General features: G+C 35.0%; 1 pseudogene; it reads left to right on the forward strand.

Annotated features, from left to right (window-relative positions):
- LOC120607934 (bifunctional 3'-phosphoadenosine 5'-phosphosulfate synthase 1-like) overlaps positions 1-19,717 on the forward strand; it is a 133,989-nt pseudogene extending 114,272 nt beyond the window's left edge.
- Positions 19,718-20,540: the final 823 nt, after the last annotated feature.

The following is a 20,540-nucleotide window of genomic DNA, read 5'->3' on the forward strand; positions in this document are numbered from 1 at the left end:
TTATGCTCCAACAGTTTTAAAATATTATCCAGCTTTTATTTTTAGTCTCAGTGAGAGGGTGGTCTGCTACGAGCTAGTTCTTAAAAGCTGGAGTATGAAGTTTAGATAGTCTTATAAATTTGTTAATGATAACTTCCTTATGAATCTTTTTATTATCCTCTTATCAGAAAAAATTTCTATGTCCACGAAATTCCCATGCATATATTTGTTAATAGGACAGAATCTGGAGCCATTTGATTCAACCTTCACCAGCAGTTTGGACAAATTGTATAACTTATTATTGCCTTCATTTTCTTATTTATAAGATGGAGATAAATTCTGTACTTATGTCAATATTTTTATATAGATTGAGATAATATATGTATCAAACATTAAGCATTACACAAGTGTTAGATATTGTTACTAATATTATTAGTAATATGATGGCACTTTTCATTAAATACTTTTTTATTTGAGTATATACGTACCTGACCGGATTATACAATCCCTAATAGAGGGCAGTGTCTTCCTCATCTGTTTATTTCCCAACTTTTCGATATTCCCCCACACAACGTCTATTCATTGTATATACCCAGTTGGTTAATTCCGTTAAATAAAATGGTAATTTGTTTTGAAAGACCCATGGCAGGGAAAAGTTTAGCTATTGCAAATGAGAACTGGATCTATAGATTTCCCATAGATCAGTTTTTAACTCCCTGAAAGCAGTAATTGGGTTTTTTTTCATGTCTTTATCCCCACACTTAGCTCAGTTCTTAGTTAATGAGAGATGCTCAATTAGTGTTGTTGAATGACTAAAGAAACAATCACTTTGTCTTGTTACTAATTATTAAAACTTTTCTTTTTACAAATACTTATTTATTTAAATTTCAATTTATCATAGCTTCTTCAAAATTAAAATAAATACATTCTAACTTTTATCCGAAGAGTCAGTTTTATCACTTTTTCAGTGATGTCTATTTTCCATTGACTTTAGTTTAAAAGCTGCTTATAAGCGATCCATATCAAGCAGGTGTCTTTCTGTTATGCTGTACTCTGTTAAGCAAGAGTGGCCCAGATGTCCACAGAGCAGCACACAAAATCATTTAAACATCTTCTCACATGCTGCAGAATGCAATGAAAGGTTTTCTATATTTTTCTTTTAAGTCAAGATTGTCCTTTTAAACTTTTGATCCTAATCTTTATTTTTCATAACATTAGCCAAAGTCTCATGGATTTTATGTCCTATAAGTTGCCTTCCCAGATGTCCTTTGATGAAGAGAAAATAATGTTCAAAGATGTGATCTGGACAACAGAGCACCACACAGCTGTGCTACTTCTTTATTCCTCTGCCTTGACATTACCCTGAAGAGAACACTCCTTTAGGCTCAAACTCTGAAATTGACTAGAGTATCTCTTAGGATATGCTTTGGTCATAGAAAAAAAAAAAAAAACATTTAAATTCCATACCAGGTACAACCTCCTTTTATTTTATAGATTAAAGTGGGAAGTACTAACGAGAAAAGGGATCGTATTTAAAGTTTATCACAAATGAGAAGTTTGTGAACAAAGCCTGCCCATGAGACTGAGGTTTGTGTTACATCAACTCTTGAAATCAATCTGCAAAAGGGAGTGTGCACCACACAATTGCATCAAAGAAAAAAATTCCAGTACATGCCTCATTATCACCCTAAGAAAAGCCAACACCAATGGTTTTTTTAACCTCTTGATTACCTTTTGACATTTTTCCTTTATGTCACATAGGCTTAGTGGCTCACACAACAGAAAAAAAAATTTTAGTCAATTATAATTGATTTTGTTTTCTTTTTCACTGGTTTTGAAATAAAGAAAATACATAAGAAAGATATTTCTTAGATGAAGACAAGAGAAAAGAAACACCTGGTAAAAATGATTCACTGCCAAGGTTACTATTTTACTAAAAAGAAGAACTAGTAGTCTTTGAATAAATGTTTATGATTACAGTGTTAAATATTCATTTATCTATTTAACAAACATTAATTAAAATAAGCTATGTGCCAGATACTGCAAAATGGCAAGTGAATTTATACTTGCCATGATGCCAATTTGATCCAAGTTTGCTATAGTCACAGTACCAAGCTTTAATCAGCATACAAACCATAAAACAATGCTATTTGGTGAGGCTTTAAAGGGAAACAAAACAACTCCACTCCCAAGTATTTCTCACTTGCATTACTTTCACCATACTGCACACAAAATCATAGTGTTTACTGGTGAATAAATGATGTGCAGTCCATTATCCTCATTGTCATTTAAAACAACTTCTATTCAGTGATTGATTCATTTATTCAACGAACATTATGATCCTATCATATGCAAAACCAGCCTATATGAATATGCACTCCATTTCAGCACATATCAGATTGTTGGGGTCAGGACATTTATCTGTAAAAGACCAGGCAGCAAATGTCTTAGGCTCTGCAGATCACATACATCCCTCTTGTAGGTGCTGCTGGGGCTCCTGGTGCTGCTTTTTCTTCTATTTCTTCCCCCTCTCCCACTCCCACCTCATCCTCCTCTTTCTCGACCCTTTAAAAATGTAAAAGTTGCTTTTAGCTCATGGGCTGATAAAAACAACCCTTGAGTTGGATTTAGCCAGCAGACAATAGTTTGCCAGCCCCTGGTCTAGGGTAATGTCTTTATCAAAATATCCAAGCAGAGTTTAACACTTTCACTCATGTCCTCTTTAGGGTTCCTCTCTCACCAGGGGGGAAATACTGGCCTTCATGTTTCTCTTCCCATCACGTTTCTGCCCCAGTCTCCAGAGGGTAAATGATTAAACAAGGGAACACACACATATCTATACTCGGGAATTTTTCTAGTAAGACATAATCGCCATGATTGCAGTTCCACCCAAATTGAAGACCCTTTCAATATTATTATGAAGAGCAGTATTTCTCTTATCGATTCAAATCTCTAACAAAATCTATGATTTTGATTTCATTTTCAGAAATAGGAAGTCTATCAAGGTGGTCTTTTATATCAAAGGAACTGTTTATATCAAATATAATTCCTAAAGAACAAAAGCACTGCAGTTTTAAAATGTTAATGCCTACCTCTAGAGTCTGTCCTCCACAAATGCAAAATAGTCTTGCATCCAGCTTAAAAAATATAGTCACACTCACACAGACACACACATAGAAAACAAACACTCATGTACTCAGAGAGAGTTGCACATATTGTGGCAATGAAAAAATTAGATTGAATTTTCTACTATGGTTCTTGGAATCAATATCACTTGTTTAGTGCAATATCTAATATGTATGTATATATATATATATATATATATATATATATGTATGCTGTATTATATTTGAATTAGGCATGCTAAGTGATTATATCAGTGTGAATAAATAGTTATATGTAATAGATACTCAAAATAACAAAATGGTTTAAACAAGATAGGCATTTATTTTGTTCTCACTGAAAAATCATGACATATTTAGTTCCTGATTGGTATGGCAGTTCTATAGCCATCTAGGATCCAGGCAACATCTGTCCTTCTGCTTTTTTATTCTCAGTTGGATCTCTCAACCTCATGGTCCAAGATGTGGCTTCAGCTCACAAAGGGCAGAGGAAGGGCCAGATAGATCCCTTTCATCAAGCAGATATTCCAGAAGCAGCATGTTTTACTGTCTCTCACATCCCCTTGGCTAGAACTTAGTCTCAAGGCCAAAACTAACTACAGAGTGGGCTGAAAAATATAGTCTTCTGATAGGCATGAAAATCATGTAATCAAAAGGAGAACAGATATTGAGAAGCAAACAACTGTCATTCCCCATAGTAATCTGAAAGTTTTAAGACCATTTAAGGCCATTTAGAACTAAAAGAATTATCTATAAAGGAGAAAACCATAGAGGTATTTCTGATGCAATAAGTAGAATAAATAAACATCCCATTAAAAGTTATTTGGAGGTATTCACAAAGGCTTAAAAACGAGAGGGTATATTTGTAGCTTAGGGATGTCTTTCATCAATTCTCTTTTTGTCTGATTAGCAGCACTCTAGTTTACTTTGAGAAACTCACCTGTATTCTACTGTATGTTGAACTGATGAGCATGGGAACTAAGCTAAGCCAATGAGGTTCTCTTTCAGGACTCTGAAACCCAATCAAAATAATGCCAAATTGGGAAGAAAGGTGGGACTCACCCTAGACAGGATGCCCTTCCATTTCAGGGTGCGCTCACACCCACACTCAGACTGAGACAATTAAGACGTGCCAGTTCACCTTACATGTACATCTTTAGGATGTGGGAGGAAACCGAAGTACCTAGAGGAAACCCACGGAGACTTGAGGAGAACATGCAAACTCCATACAGATAGTGGTCTGAACAAAATGACATTATTTGAGAATGTGCAGTGTTTTCATTTCTTTATTTCAGTGAGCCACCCTATATCACTCAAAATAATTATGCTTTCTGCTGGTGTTAGGAAGCATTATATCCTGCTGCTTACAAAAAAAAGAAAAACAAGAACAAAAATCTAGCCATATCTGAATATAAGTTCTGCCCTAGAGATGAGTATGATGTACACATATACACACACAAACACGCACACACTGACAAGACTCATGAAAATGGGAACAGAATTTACTCTATCACTTCCTCTTTTGTGTGTCCTTGGTCTGTTTTGTTTTTCTGAACATATATACTGAAGGATGAGATATTCTACTGTAATTATATGAGAAAAAACTAGAAGAAGTATTGATAGCTAGGAAAGGAAGCATATTCTTTGGTAGATGGGCAAAGGTAAAATGAAGCATTTTAAGGCCAGGCAGGATATCTACCCAGCAGCCTAATCTTCTTAAGAAAGTTATTTTTCTGGTTTATGTACAGAGTTAATATTTTTAAGGCTCTTGTTCTTAAGAATAAAATCATTCAATAGAAATAAAAATACAATGCATGCATTAAATGCTTCTGGTTATATGAATACTGAGAGCGTTTTTTTTTTTTTTTTTTTTTTACATATGTGTATGTCTTTATTACTGCTCTTCTATTGTCATTTCAAAAAATGAATTTCTAATAGAGCCCTCCTAAACGGTACTTTAGGCTTAATGGCTATAGCATTTATGAAAGTGTTCATAGGGTCAAATTGATTCAATTATTTTCATTTGGATGAAAAGAATAAACATTTTTGAGAGTCTATGTTCTTAACCTGGTTTGAATGTTAGATTCACAAAGGAGCTTTTTAAAATATAGATTTCCAGAACATTTAAAGTCCTCCACCTGTCCCTGTGATTTTGATACATCTAGTAAGTGCTAAGAATTGTGCCATATACTTTATAGATAATATTGTACTATCTCGACAGAGTAGCGCAGCAATTAAGAGGCCAGGCTCTAGACCCAGATTTCATTCAAATCTCGCTTGATCATAAATTGGCTAGATAACTTTGGGTAATTTGCTTAACCTCATTGTGTTTCCAGTTCCTGTGGACAGTATTAGTACTTGCTTCATTTGGTTGTACCTTCTATATAGTTAGCATTCATTATTGTGGATCACATAATAACTGATTTTCAATCATTATAAAAATCTATTGAAATTACTATTACTTTCATTTTACATATGGAGAAACTGAGGCTTAGAGATGAAAAAAATAATTTTCTGAAGGTCAGTTCGTTGTTACCAAGCTAAGATCTGGTACATTAGCAATGATGGAGAATATATGACAAAAAAAAAAAAATTACTAGGGGAAGTTTTAGTCACAGTAACTTGGAAGTGGTTATGGAACAGCTAGATAGAGATGCCTAGCAATCAGTCAATTGGGTCTCAGTAGAGTGGTCATGGTACAGGAATACTCATTTGGGGTTTTTGACATATAAATTGTGATTAAATCCATGATGAGGAGTGAATTCATGCAGGAATCATATAGAGAGAATAGCAGAAGACTGAGGGCATAGCCCTTAAGAAATCCAACATTTTACAGGACAAGTAGTCAAAGTTAAAATTGAAAGAAGATTAAGAAGCCAGAGGCAAAAGCAAACTCTGAGGAAGTGTTATAGAAATTTAGAGAGAAAGGAGTTTCAGAAGGGAAGTGTTGGTTTAAAATGTCAACTAAACTCAAGAGTTCAAGGAAAAAGGTGTCACATGGTTTGGGAAAGGCAAAGATTATCTGGGACACAGTTTCATTAGACTAAATCAGTGGGCATATCACCAAATTTCTTATACTTCTATTCAAGAAGGAATGATAGACTGGGAAAGTAGAATTTTTTTTTTTAATGGAAAAAGAAGGTGATGAATTTGTGACTAAGTGGTTTTAATTTTATCTGGCGACTTCTTTTGAATTGAACTATTTCTGAATGAGTATTACTATATGTGAGTGTGTATGTGTATGTGTATGTGTAAATCAGAGGTATAAATATTTCAAGGGCTTTGCTCAATGGGCTTATAAAACTAAACTTCCTTGAGTTACAAAATGAGGTTACAAGTCGATACTGAGTTGAAAAATACTTAAGATGTGATAAAAGTTACCAAGTGAAAAAAAGAAAGCTGACATTTTCATTTTAAAGTTAATTGTAGGAGAAAAACTGAAGTTTTTATTTTCATTTGATTCCCAATAGACTAAGGATCCAAGAAATTTTGGTAGGAAATTGCTATCATCTTACAACATCTTCAAGCACATTTTCTTCATTATAATGTTATTGGAGATTGTTTTAAAATTCAGTAATTTTAAATTAATATGCCAAACATTCAAATTTCTAAACAGATGATTGATGACTGTTTCTCTAAAGGAAAGTATGGACGAGAAAGCAAAGAAATTTGTATTTAAAGAAAAATTGTAGAGTTTTACAGATCATGTACCATACCTCAAAGACACAAGAAGATTCAAGCTTTCTCTTAAAGATAGTATCAAAATAGCACATGTAAATAGTTTCTTTCCTATATCTACTTTTTTATTTTAAAAGCATATCCATATGAAACATGGCTCTGTGGAAACAGAACTCAACATAGAGTTACATTCTATTTTATGAAATATTAGAATCATTCTATTTCCTTTCAGTTCTGTGAATAACAATTTTAACACAAAGGTGGTGATACTGGATTTGCTGTTGTGTTTGAAATATTTCTTTAAAGGAAAGTTTTAACTGTGAGCCAATCATGTTGCTTCACTCATTGTGTCACAAAGTTTTATTATCACCACTTTGAGAGAACTTAATTATTAGTGTCTTGAACAAATTTAAAAAGGAGACACAGTTTATTTATAGAGTATGTCTATAAATAATGACCTCCAGTGAAAACTGTATCACCCAAAGGTAGAGTAATAGGAATGATATGGGTGTCAATCTTACTTCAATATGCCAAAAAACATTGGGTGGAGTGGTAGGCCTATGAAACAACTTCACACGGCAGACACCTATTGCTTCCCAAAATGAGATTACATTGAAGAAGTTGCAAGTAAGAAAAGGAAGCCATCTACCAAAAATGGGTTTAATAGTACTTTATAGAACATGTGTATAAAGAAAATGCTTATGTAGAAATATTCGAATGACTGGATAAAACAAATATTTGTCAATGGCCTACTCAAGGACAAGGATTGTGACTATGTATTTGGTAAGAGAAATACAAAACTGAAATTCTGGCATCTTTCTGTTGAGTTGTGTGATTAGTTTGCTTATCATCTGAGTGCAGGAACTGACTCATTCATGTGCTCCCTGAAGTGGTCAGAAAGTTCCTTGCTAATATTCTATGCTCAATACGTGTTTCTCATCTGGGAAAATATGGGCATTGTAAGCATACAGACCTGAGTATCTATCCTGACTTCTCCAAATACTAGATATTTGGGTATTTGCGAATTCCTTAAGCATTCTGAGGTTGATTTCCTTCGTTAATGAATAACAGTATACAGGTTGAATGTTTGTTGTAAGGAGTAAATAACAATTGTGATATAGTGCCTTCGTATTTCTTAGAATAATGTTTAGGATTGATGGTGCTAAATAAATATTAATTCTATACTTTTTTTCTCCTTTATGATTCCTTTTTATACTCAATTCTTCATTTCCTTTGCATTAATGTCTCTCTTCCATGATTCTGGCCCAGAACAATCGTCCATTATTCATTCTTGGTTTCTGACTACTGGCCCTGACCCTGAGGTCATTGTCTCACATACTTCCTGTACAGACCTGGTCTATCTCCCCACCTCCCAACTCTGGTCCTTCATTGCCTGGACTATTCATGCCAGAAGTTCTTCCACCACTCCTTCAATATTTGCCCCATGCTCCTCTCCAATCTTGACCTAACCCTCTTGGTACTGCCATCAGCTCCAGGTCCTAGCTGTATCTTCCCACTCTTCAAACTGCTTAGGGCCTTATTTCACATTATGGTCTGCCTGCTCCAGGAATGTTTTTATTCACCATCAACTCCATTCCACAACCATAACTTCCCTCAAAGTGCAATTCAAATATTATCTCTCCCAGGAAGGCTACTCTGATCTTAGAAACAAGAAAGAACTTAATTCTAAATTGTCATCTGGAGGGTGCTCCATCCTCCTCAAGTCATACATGTCAGTTTTACTCTGATATGCTACATTGCATTGGGGAGGCAGCATAACCCAGTGAGGACCTATGAAGTCTGGAAGATTTAGGATTGAATCCAAGATCAGCAAAACTATGTAACACTGGGCTACTTTCTTCACTTCTTTGTGCCTTAGTTTCTTCATAACTATAACAGAGATTACGGCTCACAGAATCTCTCTGACAATTAGATGAGATGATGCAGGTAAAGCATTTGGCAAAGTTCCTGGGATATGTCCTTATTCAATGGTTATTGTTTTTAATTGGTTTGTGCATGTGTGCATATGTTTTATTATTTATCACATTACCTTGCATTTGTCTGTGATTTTTAGTCGATGTTGAATTTATCATAATTTCTCAAAGAATAAGAATTTATATATATTTTTTATAAATCCAACTCTGTCTTGCCTGATAAAATACCTAATAGGTTGCTATACATATATTAGGGCTGAATAATTATATGAAAGATAAATGAATTATCCAGTTCATATCTATGAATAAAATTATTATTTTATTGTCATGTCTAAGTACTACCAATTAGAGCTCATAAAATGTATGGCTACTAAAACCGAGCAGCTGAATCTTGAAACAAAATGAAGATAGCTTTTGCAGTTAAGATTTATTCACACCTGAATTTTACTTCATTTTTATATTGTCTGTACATATTTCTTTAATATTTTATTTGTTGACATTTCACAACACTTGATAAAATTTATTAATGACCAATTTACTTATGAATTAAGATATATATTTTTTACATATTATGTATTATATATACAAACATATTTATCATAATGATATTAAAAATAACTTACTTAAATGTGTTCATTTGTTCATTTGAAAGCAGTTTTATGTAAACACCTACTAGAAATGCAAAAGGACACTGCCATAAACACACATTATCACTGGGAGATAAGTAGAAAAATAAAAGGAACAGTAATTTCTCTCATATATTCTACTAATCCCATCTGTCATACAAAAACACTCCGAATAATAGGACTTAGCCTTCAGGTGCTGATGTTTTAGTAAAAAAAGTTGTAAATTTCCTGACACAGAAAGCAGAAATACTGAGTTTTCTACATAGTGTGTATGTCGATATAGTATGTGTAACTCAGTGCCATTATTGTTCTTGGGTTAGTTGTTAGTGACTGACCATATATGCCTTTTATCTATTTTTTACTAGATGATATCTCCTTTTTAACATTTTGAACTAGAGATCACAGCATAGAACTTATATGACAGGTAATAATCAAATTCCATTTTTATTGAAGTAAAAAGAAAAAGATGAAGAAGGAAAAACTTAAAGAATTAGTACATATTGTAATTGTTTATTAAATAAATTGTAATGGTAAAATAATGGATATTAAATACCAAACAGTAAAGAACAAGTGACCATGAGCATCATTCTCACTAAATCTTAAATTTACAAGAACTTGTAGGTCATTTAATTAGGCTAATTTGGTGAGGAATAGCCTGTCCTTGCAACCAAATGTTTAAAATTGATCTTCACCCCAAAGACATGATGGATATCACCTATTCAAAATGACAAAGGTAGTTATTGATAAGAGTTCACACAGTTCAAGCATAGACAACTTCTCTACCCAAAACTGCCCTCCTCTATGCCTCTTCCCTGTCTTCATTTTTTTCTTATATGTTCCAGTAGCTTCTGGGTTAAAAGAGGAAAAGACATTTTCATCTTGTCACTTGTCTTATCAAAAGGAAGCTATCTATAGTCTTTGTCTCTTGTGGAGTCTCAGATAGCAAGTCTGGTTGTTTGACTGTGATTATGCATTTGGTGGCATACCCAAGTGTCCCAATTGGTGGTTGTGTCTAAGGAAAAGTAATATTAATTATTGTAATTTATCCAAATGTCTTCAATTCTGTGCCTAATCACTATGCAACACCATAACATTTATGCATATCTTTAAGTTATGTCAGATTAATTTCATTAGACATTTAGTTTACTTTTGATATTGAATGCAGATCATGCTCGTTTCACCTTTATGGTCAGTACATACCTACCTCTGCACAAAATTTGAAATTATTAAAGAAAACAATGATATGGAGACCAGAGCCCTGTTCTGAGCTCCACCATTAGGTTATTAGTGACTTTCAGCAGAGCACCTAATTTCTTTGAGCATCAGCTTCCACAGTTGTGAAAATAAGTAGATAAAACATTGTCCACATAAATCATAAGACAGTTTTGAAATGATGTAAGAAAATAGGTATTATGGCTTTATACAAACAACAAATTGCTTTGCAAGTAAAAGCATCATGTAGTGTGAAAAATATGGGACTCAGAATTCATTCGTTCATTTGTTTATTAACTCAATCAACAAATTTTAGCTAAAACTCATCTTGTCAATGTTTTGAACCTTAACAATGTTTAATTTTGAAATGTTGCACATAGCCCTTTTATTGCCATATCTTATTCCATTAATGAATTATATTACACTGAATGTTGTCTGCAGATACTAACTACATATATGGATGTTGTCTGCAGATACTAACTACATATATGGAGCTGTGTTACCATTAAATGATCAGTGTAAAATACTTCAGCACTACAAAGGCTGACCAGATAGAGCTTTCCATGGCTCTATAGCAGACAACAATGTATTAAAAATATGTCAGAACCATCTAAGAAAATCATTTCAAGTTAGTTCGTTGCAAAATTAATATGATATAAAATACATCATTCTATAATACAGTTTCACACACTGGATAACTGCCATTAAAGAGGCTACAGTCAGCATTGGTATCAATTAACACTGCAGTGTTACAATAATAACAATTTTTAAAATCTAAAGGAATGTGAAAAGGCAAACTTTAGATTTCCTACCTGCCATGTTATTTGGAGTTTGATCCAACTAAACAGATTCTTGGGAATCGCCTTTCATTCTTAAATAATATATTTTATTGCTTGACTAAACAGAGCATCATCTGAGATGCAATTTTCTCCATGTACTGCTAGATAAATTATAAGATTTAAAAAATATTTATTGAGGAAAATATATCTATTCTTGGTATACAAATGTATTATGATATTTTTCATATGCCTCTGATAGTCCGTGCCCAAAGAGAGAAAAATATGAGTTCCTAAAGAAAATCCTTATTTTAGTACTCTGAAGGATTTCTATCATTTAACCTCACTGAGCCTCTATTTTCCAATCTGTAAAATGAGAGTATTTATTTATTGTGTTATTGTCCTAAATTTAACCAGATAATATAGGAAAAGCATCCAGCATCCTGTCTGGCACATAATGTAGTGTTTACCTGATAGTTTCACTCTTCCATGTTTCAATCTGGGTTCCCTGTGGTAAGTCAATTAGCTGTGTAAAGTCTTTAAAAAGTTCAGAAACATTTATTCATTCCTCCAGAAATGTTCATTAGTTCTCCAAGAATGAAATTGCTATACCAATACATAATTGTTTAGATTAGGTGGTGAGAAAAGCACATTATAATTCTTAGAAGAGCTTAGAAACAAATCAGAGCATAGAAATTGCTATAACCACATGAGGTAAGGTATAAACTATGCACACAGATTGGTCATGCTTTACAAGCATTGTGTGTTTTACAAATTTCATGCCAATGTCAATAATTTACCTTTGAGAGCAGATTTTCTAAGAGATATTATCTGTGGAGATTAACACCAGTTCACAGACCAATTCATAAGGGCCTAATTATTTCACTAATTTGTACCACAAACATTAACTAAGTATCTACTATGTGTAAGGCACCAGGTAGTCTCTGAAATACAAAGTGAAAAAATATAATATGAAAAAGTGAGCCATCGTGTAAATTAACCTACAGACCAAAGTAATTCATATATAAATGCATATTGTAATAATGTATTTATTGTAAAAATGCATATTGTAATAATGTACCTATAAAGAGAAAAACAGTATGCTAAGAGTAAAGAAAGTTGAGGCTTTTTATAATTTTTTAGGCTTTAGGAAAACTTCTTTGGGGAAATAACATGTAAGCCAAGAAACAAAAGATGAGTTAGCCAATTAAAAAGTTGGGAGGTGTGAGATTATCTTTGATCTGCCCCATCCACCCTTCTCCTCTCTGCTCTGTGCAGCAGAAGGATGATCCATATGGACTGCATTAATGGGTTCTCTTATCCTCTGGCTTCTGGTTTGGTTTGGGCAATGAGAGATAGGATATTATAGGATGGGAGAAATGAGTTTAGTTATTTATTTTCCTAGTTTTCTCTTTGTTGTGCTACAGTGAGTGACTGTGTCCTCTAAAATCTATAGCTCTTGTCAGCTTCCCATTTCTATGCATCTATCCTTCCTAGTTCTTGAAATCTTTCCCTCCCATTGCCCTTTAGCCTAGACTGTTAGGAGTAGTAACAGCCTCCTACTTTTACTAGCACTCGGTACTTCAATGGTGGCATGGAAGGAAGTACAATAGGAGCACAGACATTGGGAGAACAAATGGCTGTGTCAATTGATTACTATAACCACAATAATGATTATGGGATGAGCTGGATGCTTCAGATGACCCCCCACCCCCACAGAGATTACTGAGAGAAAAAAATTGAGTCACAAATTTCTAATTCAGAATCAGAGCTGAAAATCATAAAGCCCTAATGATAGCTCTGAAGGGTCTTTTATCTTCTGTAGTCATAGAGGAGATATGGATGCAAACTAATTCCAAAGCCTGGTTGTAAGGGTTGTAGAATGGCTACAGACTGAATGTTAAAATGTCTTGTGCTAAAATCAGGGTCTAGTGGGGAAGGAGCAGAAACTGAATGAAATCTATTATAGCAGAAAACACCAAGTGAAAACCCATGGAACTCCTTACCTTCCTCTACATCTGTTAAGAAAAGTAAACCAAAAGCAATTTTGCATTCCCAGAGTCATTAAAGAGGTTAGTAAAACTATCAAAGAGTTTGAATATTCCTATACTAACCCAATTTCTTATAGCTGAATGTCTAGTTCATAAACCAAATGAGTCATGGAAAATATAAGTGGATCATCGCAGACTTAATCAGGTGGAGATACTAATCAAAGGTGCATTTCTGGATATAATATCTTTAATGGAGCAAAGCAACCCCGTCCCTGGCAAGCTAGCATACAGCAATTGACCTGATTGACCCAGATTTTTAAAAAATACATTTTAGCAAAGATGATCAGAAGCCATTTGCTTTCATAGGTACAACAGTGTAATGTTATGGTCTTGCCTCAAGGTTATGTCAATACTACTGTGCTGTCATAATATAGTCTTGAGGTTTCTTGATCATCTTGATATCCTATGGAACATGATACTAGTTCATTACACTTGTGACATTATGCTAACTGGATCTAATGAACAGGAAATGGCGAGCACTTTAGGTGCCTTAGTAAGACATATGCATGCCAGAGAGTAGGAAATAAGGCTTACAAAAATTCAGTAGTATACCATATTCTGAGAGCCCACTAGTTTAAGGATTGTCTGGATATCTTCTCCACAGTGAAAAACAAGTTGATGCAAGTAGTATTGACCACTATGAAGAAAGAAGCACAACTCTTGCTGAGTGTATTTGTGTTTGGAAAGGAACATAAACTATATTTGGTGATTATTCCCAGTTTGTTTGTTTGTTTGATTGATTGTTTGTTTGTTTATAAACTTCCCTCTTCATTGGCATTATGATCTTTTGGACCCAATGGCATTGGAAGGGTCTGTAACAGACAGATATCAGATGAAGCTTTGGGCAAATCTAATAAGTGAATCACAACTCAGAGTACTAAGATTTGGGAAGGAGGCAAAGCCCTTATGCTAACTACAGTTGTTTTAAAAAGGGGCTATTGAATATTGGGCCCTGGTGTTGTTTGAACCTTTATCTATGGGACTCTAGTGATTTGCAATCTATAAAGTAGATGTTATCTGAATTCAACAAGCCATCGACTTAGATGTGCACTATATTATATTGTAAAAATAATAATATATTCAACATGGTGCTCAAATTGATCTGGAAGGCACAAATTAACCTCATTGGCTGGTGGTTCAGATTCCCAAGTTACTTGTTCCTATAGCATCACCAACTCTCTCACAATGCACACCTGGAACCACATGGACTTCTGTATGACCAATCAATGGGGCAAGAAAAGACAAAACTATGGGTCATAGATAGATCCACTCAGTATGCTGATTTAAGCTAGAAGTTTAGTCATTTCAATATAGCCCAACTCAGGGGTAGCCTTGAAAGACAGTAGTAAGGGTTTATTTACATTTATTTATATTTCCTGTGGGCAAAAGTCGAGGTAGTACATTTGACTGTCCATTTTTCATGGAAGGAAAGATAGACTATGTGCACATCTACACTGATTCATGAGCAGTGGCCAAAAAGTTATCTAAATGATCAGGGACATGGAAAGAATAAAGATGTAAGAGTGGTGGTTTATGAAAGAGATTCATAGAGAACTTCTTAGAAAGAATACAGAGTGTGAAAATATTTTTCCTATCAGAAAAAAATCCACTGTGGAGAATGCTTTCAATAATCAGGTGAATAAGATGTTCCTTCCTGTGGCTATCAGTCAACCTCTTTCTCCACAATGCTTGCTCAAATGGTCTATGTACAGAGTATTTGTGAGGGGCTCTGTTGAAAGCTATTCATGTGTTCAGTAACATGAATTTCTCCTCGTAAAGGCTGATCTTGCTACCACAATGCCAAGTGGCCAATCTGCCACAAGCAGGTTGTTATGATATCATTCTCCAACAGACTGATCTGCTTCTTGGTGGCAGGTGATTACAATAAACTTTTCTAACATGAAAGAGACAATGATTTGTCCTCACAGACATAGACACATATTTCAGATACAGAAATGCCTTTACTGTCCACAGCACTGTCTCTAATACCAACCTTCCAAATACCTTATCTACAGCTATGGCATCCTACACAATATAACCTTACCATGGGTGACACATAGTACAACAAAAGATGTGTGCCAATGGACTTATGCCCACATAATTCACTGACCTTACTATGTCCCCTCATCACTTAGAAAGCAAATGGCTAAACAGAATGGTGAGATGGCCTGCTTAAGCCATAGTTATGGGGTCAGCTAGAAAACAACATTGTGGAAGGCTAGGATTCTAGCAAAAAATGAAGTATATTCTTAAACCAGCAGCCACTATTTAGTGCCAATCTCCTGTGGCCAGAATTAATGGGCCCAGGGATCAAGCTGTAATGGCAAGAATAGTTCCTCTCAGTGTTACACTAATAAACTACTATAGGAAGTTTTTCTCTCCTTCAAATTTGTTTTTGGGAATGTTAGTGTCCAGTTGAGGAATGTTGATATCGAAAAGCAGAACTGCATATCTACCAGAAAACACAGTTATAGCCTTGTTGGGTTAAAAACTGAGACTGCCTTCCGAAATTTTTAGATCCTAGTGTCATTTAATGAACAGACAGAAAGGGTGTCACTGCATAATCTGTGATGATAGATCATGATTACAAGTAGGCATGGATTGCTGCCATCCAATAGGAAAAAACTATCATTGGAGCCAGAGAATTCACTAAGGCACCTTAGCATTCCCTGTGCTCACTATGGAAAACTATGGCAATCCCCAAAAAATGAGATCACCCAGGACTTAGGTACTATGGGAATGGGGGTTTGAGTCATCCCCACCACATAAAGAACACTACCCAGCTGAGTGGGATAATAGTGGGAACATAAAATGGGTTCTGGAAGAAGGCGGTTATTATTAAAAACTTAATCCTCATGTCCAGCTGCAGAAATAGAAGCTACAGCAGCTATGTTTTATGTTAGTTAATTGTTTTTCTTATCCAGTATCCCCCCATCCCCATCATTACCTTATATGAAGAAAATTGGTATTATAGGTAAACATAACTTTTCAGGTAGGCTTTTGACTGACTTGACATGCTCCATGATAAAACATTATCTCAGGGAACTCTAGATATCCCCTGTAATGGGGAAATAAATATTTCACCTGGACACATGAGAGGATGCTTAGAGACAAACGTGCTTTGCTGCGCTAGGTATCTTTCATTTGACCTTTACATCCTTGCTTCACTTTTCTACTTGTGCTATGTCCCAGATATGCATTGCATCAACAAGATCCTTTGCTTTATGGTTTCTGACTGGGTCCCAATGGATAGAGATTTAAGAGAGGAAAAGAAGTAAAAAATGTGATTTTTCTTTTTTCTTTTTATTCCTTATTCTACCGCAGATTGTCAGGAGCAGTGTTTCTCTCTATAAGGCCGTAGTTCTTGTCCTGTGGCCTTTTCTATAGCTATAGCTCTCTCCCTATCTCCAGATTCTGTTACTCTCTCACTCCACTTTTTCTTTCATATCTAGGGGTTGCATTAAATCTTATACATATATTTAAGATGTACAGAGTATTGCTAAATAGTGGGAGAAAGATGCTTTATCAATTAATGATGATTCATTAATTTAATATGTATATGAAGAAAGATAAAACTTGACACCTAGTCCAAACCATACACAAAAATTGATCTCAAGTGAATTGTTGACCCAAGCAGCTAGAATATAACATCATCATGAACCAGAAGTAGAGAGATATATATTTAACCAAGTCACCAAGAAGCATAACCAAAAAGAAAATGTCTAATAGCGAACTGCATTAATATTAAGAATTTTGTTCATTAAAAGACATGACAAATAGGAAAAAAGTAATCTATAGAGTAGGAGAAAACATTTTCAACACATCTGACGAACCAAGGGCCTTTATCTGAATATATTAAAACTACAGAGCTAAGAAAACACAGAAAACTCAATAGAAAAACAGTCAGGGAGCACAACAGGCACGTTTCAAAAGAGATAATCCAAATGCCAACATAAAAAGAAACTCACCTTTGTTACAGTAAATATAAATGAAAACAATAATGTGATATCACTGTACCCGAACATTTTTTTTAAATGACATAACTAAGTTTGGGCAAGAAGATAAGGCGATGGGAACTTTTATATAATGCTGATGGGAATGTCAGCTGATTTAACCACAACGAAAATTCTTTGGCATTATCAACTAAAGCTGAGCAAATATAAACCCTATGTCCCATCAGACCACACCTATGTATAACCCACCATAACTGCATGTTTGTATGCAACATTAGCAGCAGTGATTATTACAATATTTCCAAAACAAAAAAATAACTAAGTGCCCCTAAATAAATAAGTTGAGGTATATTCATTCAATGGAATAGTATATAGCAAAGAAATAAATAAAAAGTGATAAATTTTACAAACATAAAATTGAACAAGAGAAGTCAGACAAAAATACATTCTATATGATTCTATTTGTGTGAAATTCAGAGAATATTTAAAACTAAACTATTGTTAGAAATACAGGCCCACAGCAGTGTTTACCATATAAGCCATGATAATGATTACCTTTAAAGGATAGCGATTAAAAGGTGGTATAGCTACCAAACTTACAGAAATAAAAAGTACCACAAGGAAGTACTACCAACAATTGTATGCCAACAAATTAGATAATTTAGGAAAAATGGACTAATTCCTAGAAACACAATTATTAAAACTTAAGAAGTAGAAAATTTGAGAACTATAACAATTAAAGACATTAAATTAGTAATTTAAAAACTTCCCACAAAACAAAGCCCTGAACTGGAGACTTCACTGGTGAATTCTATCAAACATTTAAATATGAAGTAATACCAATCCTTCACAAACTTTTCCAGAACATTGAGGAAGATGGAACATTTTCTAATTCATTCTATGAGAACAATATTACTCTGACAACAAAACCAGACAAAGACATCATAGGAAAAGAAAACCAGATCACATACCTCTTCCCAGGTGCCATTTTGCAGGCTCCACAGAAGTTCTCCTCAGTGGGATTGTGAGCAGAAGGCAACCATGAGCTTCTGTCAGCGCTGGAGTTTACCTCAGCACAGAAGCTTAAGTCAGCACTGGAGGTTACTTCAGTCAATTGCTGGAGTGGTCAGCATGCACATTAGTGCCTGCCAGCTGGCCACTAAGAAGTCCAGCCCTCCTGCCCTGGGACACTCTCCCTGATGGCCTCTCCTCCTGCTATCCATGGTGCTCAGACCCCCCAGCTCTTGTGCACAAGTTCTGCAGCCTAGGAGGTCCCCAGGAGCCTGTTAAAGAAAGTCAAGCTGTGTAATAACAAGTGCACAGAACTGAGAATGCAAAGAGCAACTAAATGTTGCTTATCTTGCTCACCATGTCCACAGGAACAAAAGAGGTAAGGGAAAGGGAACAGAACTTGGTTGCACTGTTTGGCTGATAGGCTTGCCTGGAGAAGAAAAGACCAAGGTGAGAATGGGTTTGAAGTCATACCTGGCTTAATGTGGTATGCATCACTTTGGTGCTTGCTGTGGCATGCTACGCTTTGGTTGGTGACAACATTTGCAAGATCTAGATAAAAATCTTGGCTTTGGTCCTGAAGACATAATATTTGCTGCACTTCAGAAGTTGCTAAACTATTCACAGAAGCTGGCTTAGTGTGCATCATAAGTTTTACATCTCATTATGCTCAAGATCTCAACAATGCAAGGCAGATTCACAAACTTACCTTTTTTTCTGAAGTATCTGTTGATACTCCTCTGCGCATTTGTGAACAAAGAGGACTCTACAAAAAAGCAGAGCTGGAGAAATTAAAGGTTTCACTGGGATTGATTTAGTATATGAAAAACCAGGGGCCCCTGAATTGGTGCTGAAAGCAGACTCCTGTGATATAAATGGCTGTGTCCAGAAAGTTGTGGAACTTCTATAGGAAAGGAATGTTGTACCCATGCCTCTTATAAAATAAAAGAACTGTATGTGCCAGAAAATAAACTTCCCTTGACAAAAACATGCAGAAATAATACCAGCTTTGAAAATTAATGAAGTTGATATGCAGTGGATGCAGAAGGTTGGGCAACCTACTAAATGACTTCGTGAGAGAAAGGGAGTATTTTCAGTACTTTCATTTTAATTGTCTTCTAGAGGGGGCTGTCAATAACTTCTCAGTGTCTATAGTTCTGATAGTTACTCATGAAGCTAAAGAGAGGCTGGACAGCTTTGGCTCTAATGCAGGAGGGTCACTGTGTAGCTATTCTTTGCAATCCAGAGTTTTTTGAGCTCAGGAAGGAGATGCATTGTGGCCAGCCAGTGGGGGGCAATGTTCAAGAACCACTCCTACATCAAGATGGTTATGGAACAAGAAGATTGGCCAATTACAGGAGATCTACAGCGGTAGACCATATTCTAGGCCATCACAGTCAATCACCACTCACTCTCTCATTTACCCAGAGCAATTTCCAGGCCTGCAAGCTCCATTTATGGTAAGCACACTATATAGATGCATTATTTTTTATCTTTTATACCCTATTTTTACTGTACCCTTTCTACATTTAGATATGTTTTATACAAAAATAGTACCATGTTATAGGTGCCTACAGTATTTAGCATAGTAACAGACTATAACGGTTTGTAGTTTAGGATCAATAGGCTATATCATATAACCTAAGTAGGTGGCTATACTATCAAGGTCTGTGTAAGTGCACTTTATGATGTTCACACAATGACGAAATCACCTAACGACACATTTCTCAGAACATATCCCCACCATTAAGTGGTTCATGACTATAATATTATAAAGAAGAAGGATTATACAGCCATCTTAATAGATTCTGAAGAACTATTACATAAAATATAACATCTTTTTATGATAAACATGCTCAACAAACTAAAAATAGAAGAGACCTTCTTCAATTTAACAAAAAGCATTAATAATGTTACCCACATCTAGCACCATACTTAATAGTGAAAAATTGAACACTTTCCCTTTAAGATCAGGAACAAGACCAGGATATCTGTTCTTGCCACTTCTGTGTAACATTGTTGGAGATTCTAGCCAAGGTATTTAGGCAAGAAAAATAAGTAAAAAACATACAGATTGGAAAGAAAGAAGTAAAGCTATTTCTATTCACAGGTGACATGATCTCGTATACAGAAAACCTTAAGGAACACACACACACACACACACACACACACACACACACTCACACACGCACACCTTG

This window comes from Pteropus medius, unplaced genomic scaffold, assembly GCF_902729225.1.
Source record: "Pteropus medius unplaced genomic scaffold, Ma_sr-lr_union100, whole genome shotgun sequence".
Taxonomy (NCBI): domain Eukaryota; kingdom Metazoa; phylum Chordata; class Mammalia; order Chiroptera; family Pteropodidae; genus Pteropus; species Pteropus medius.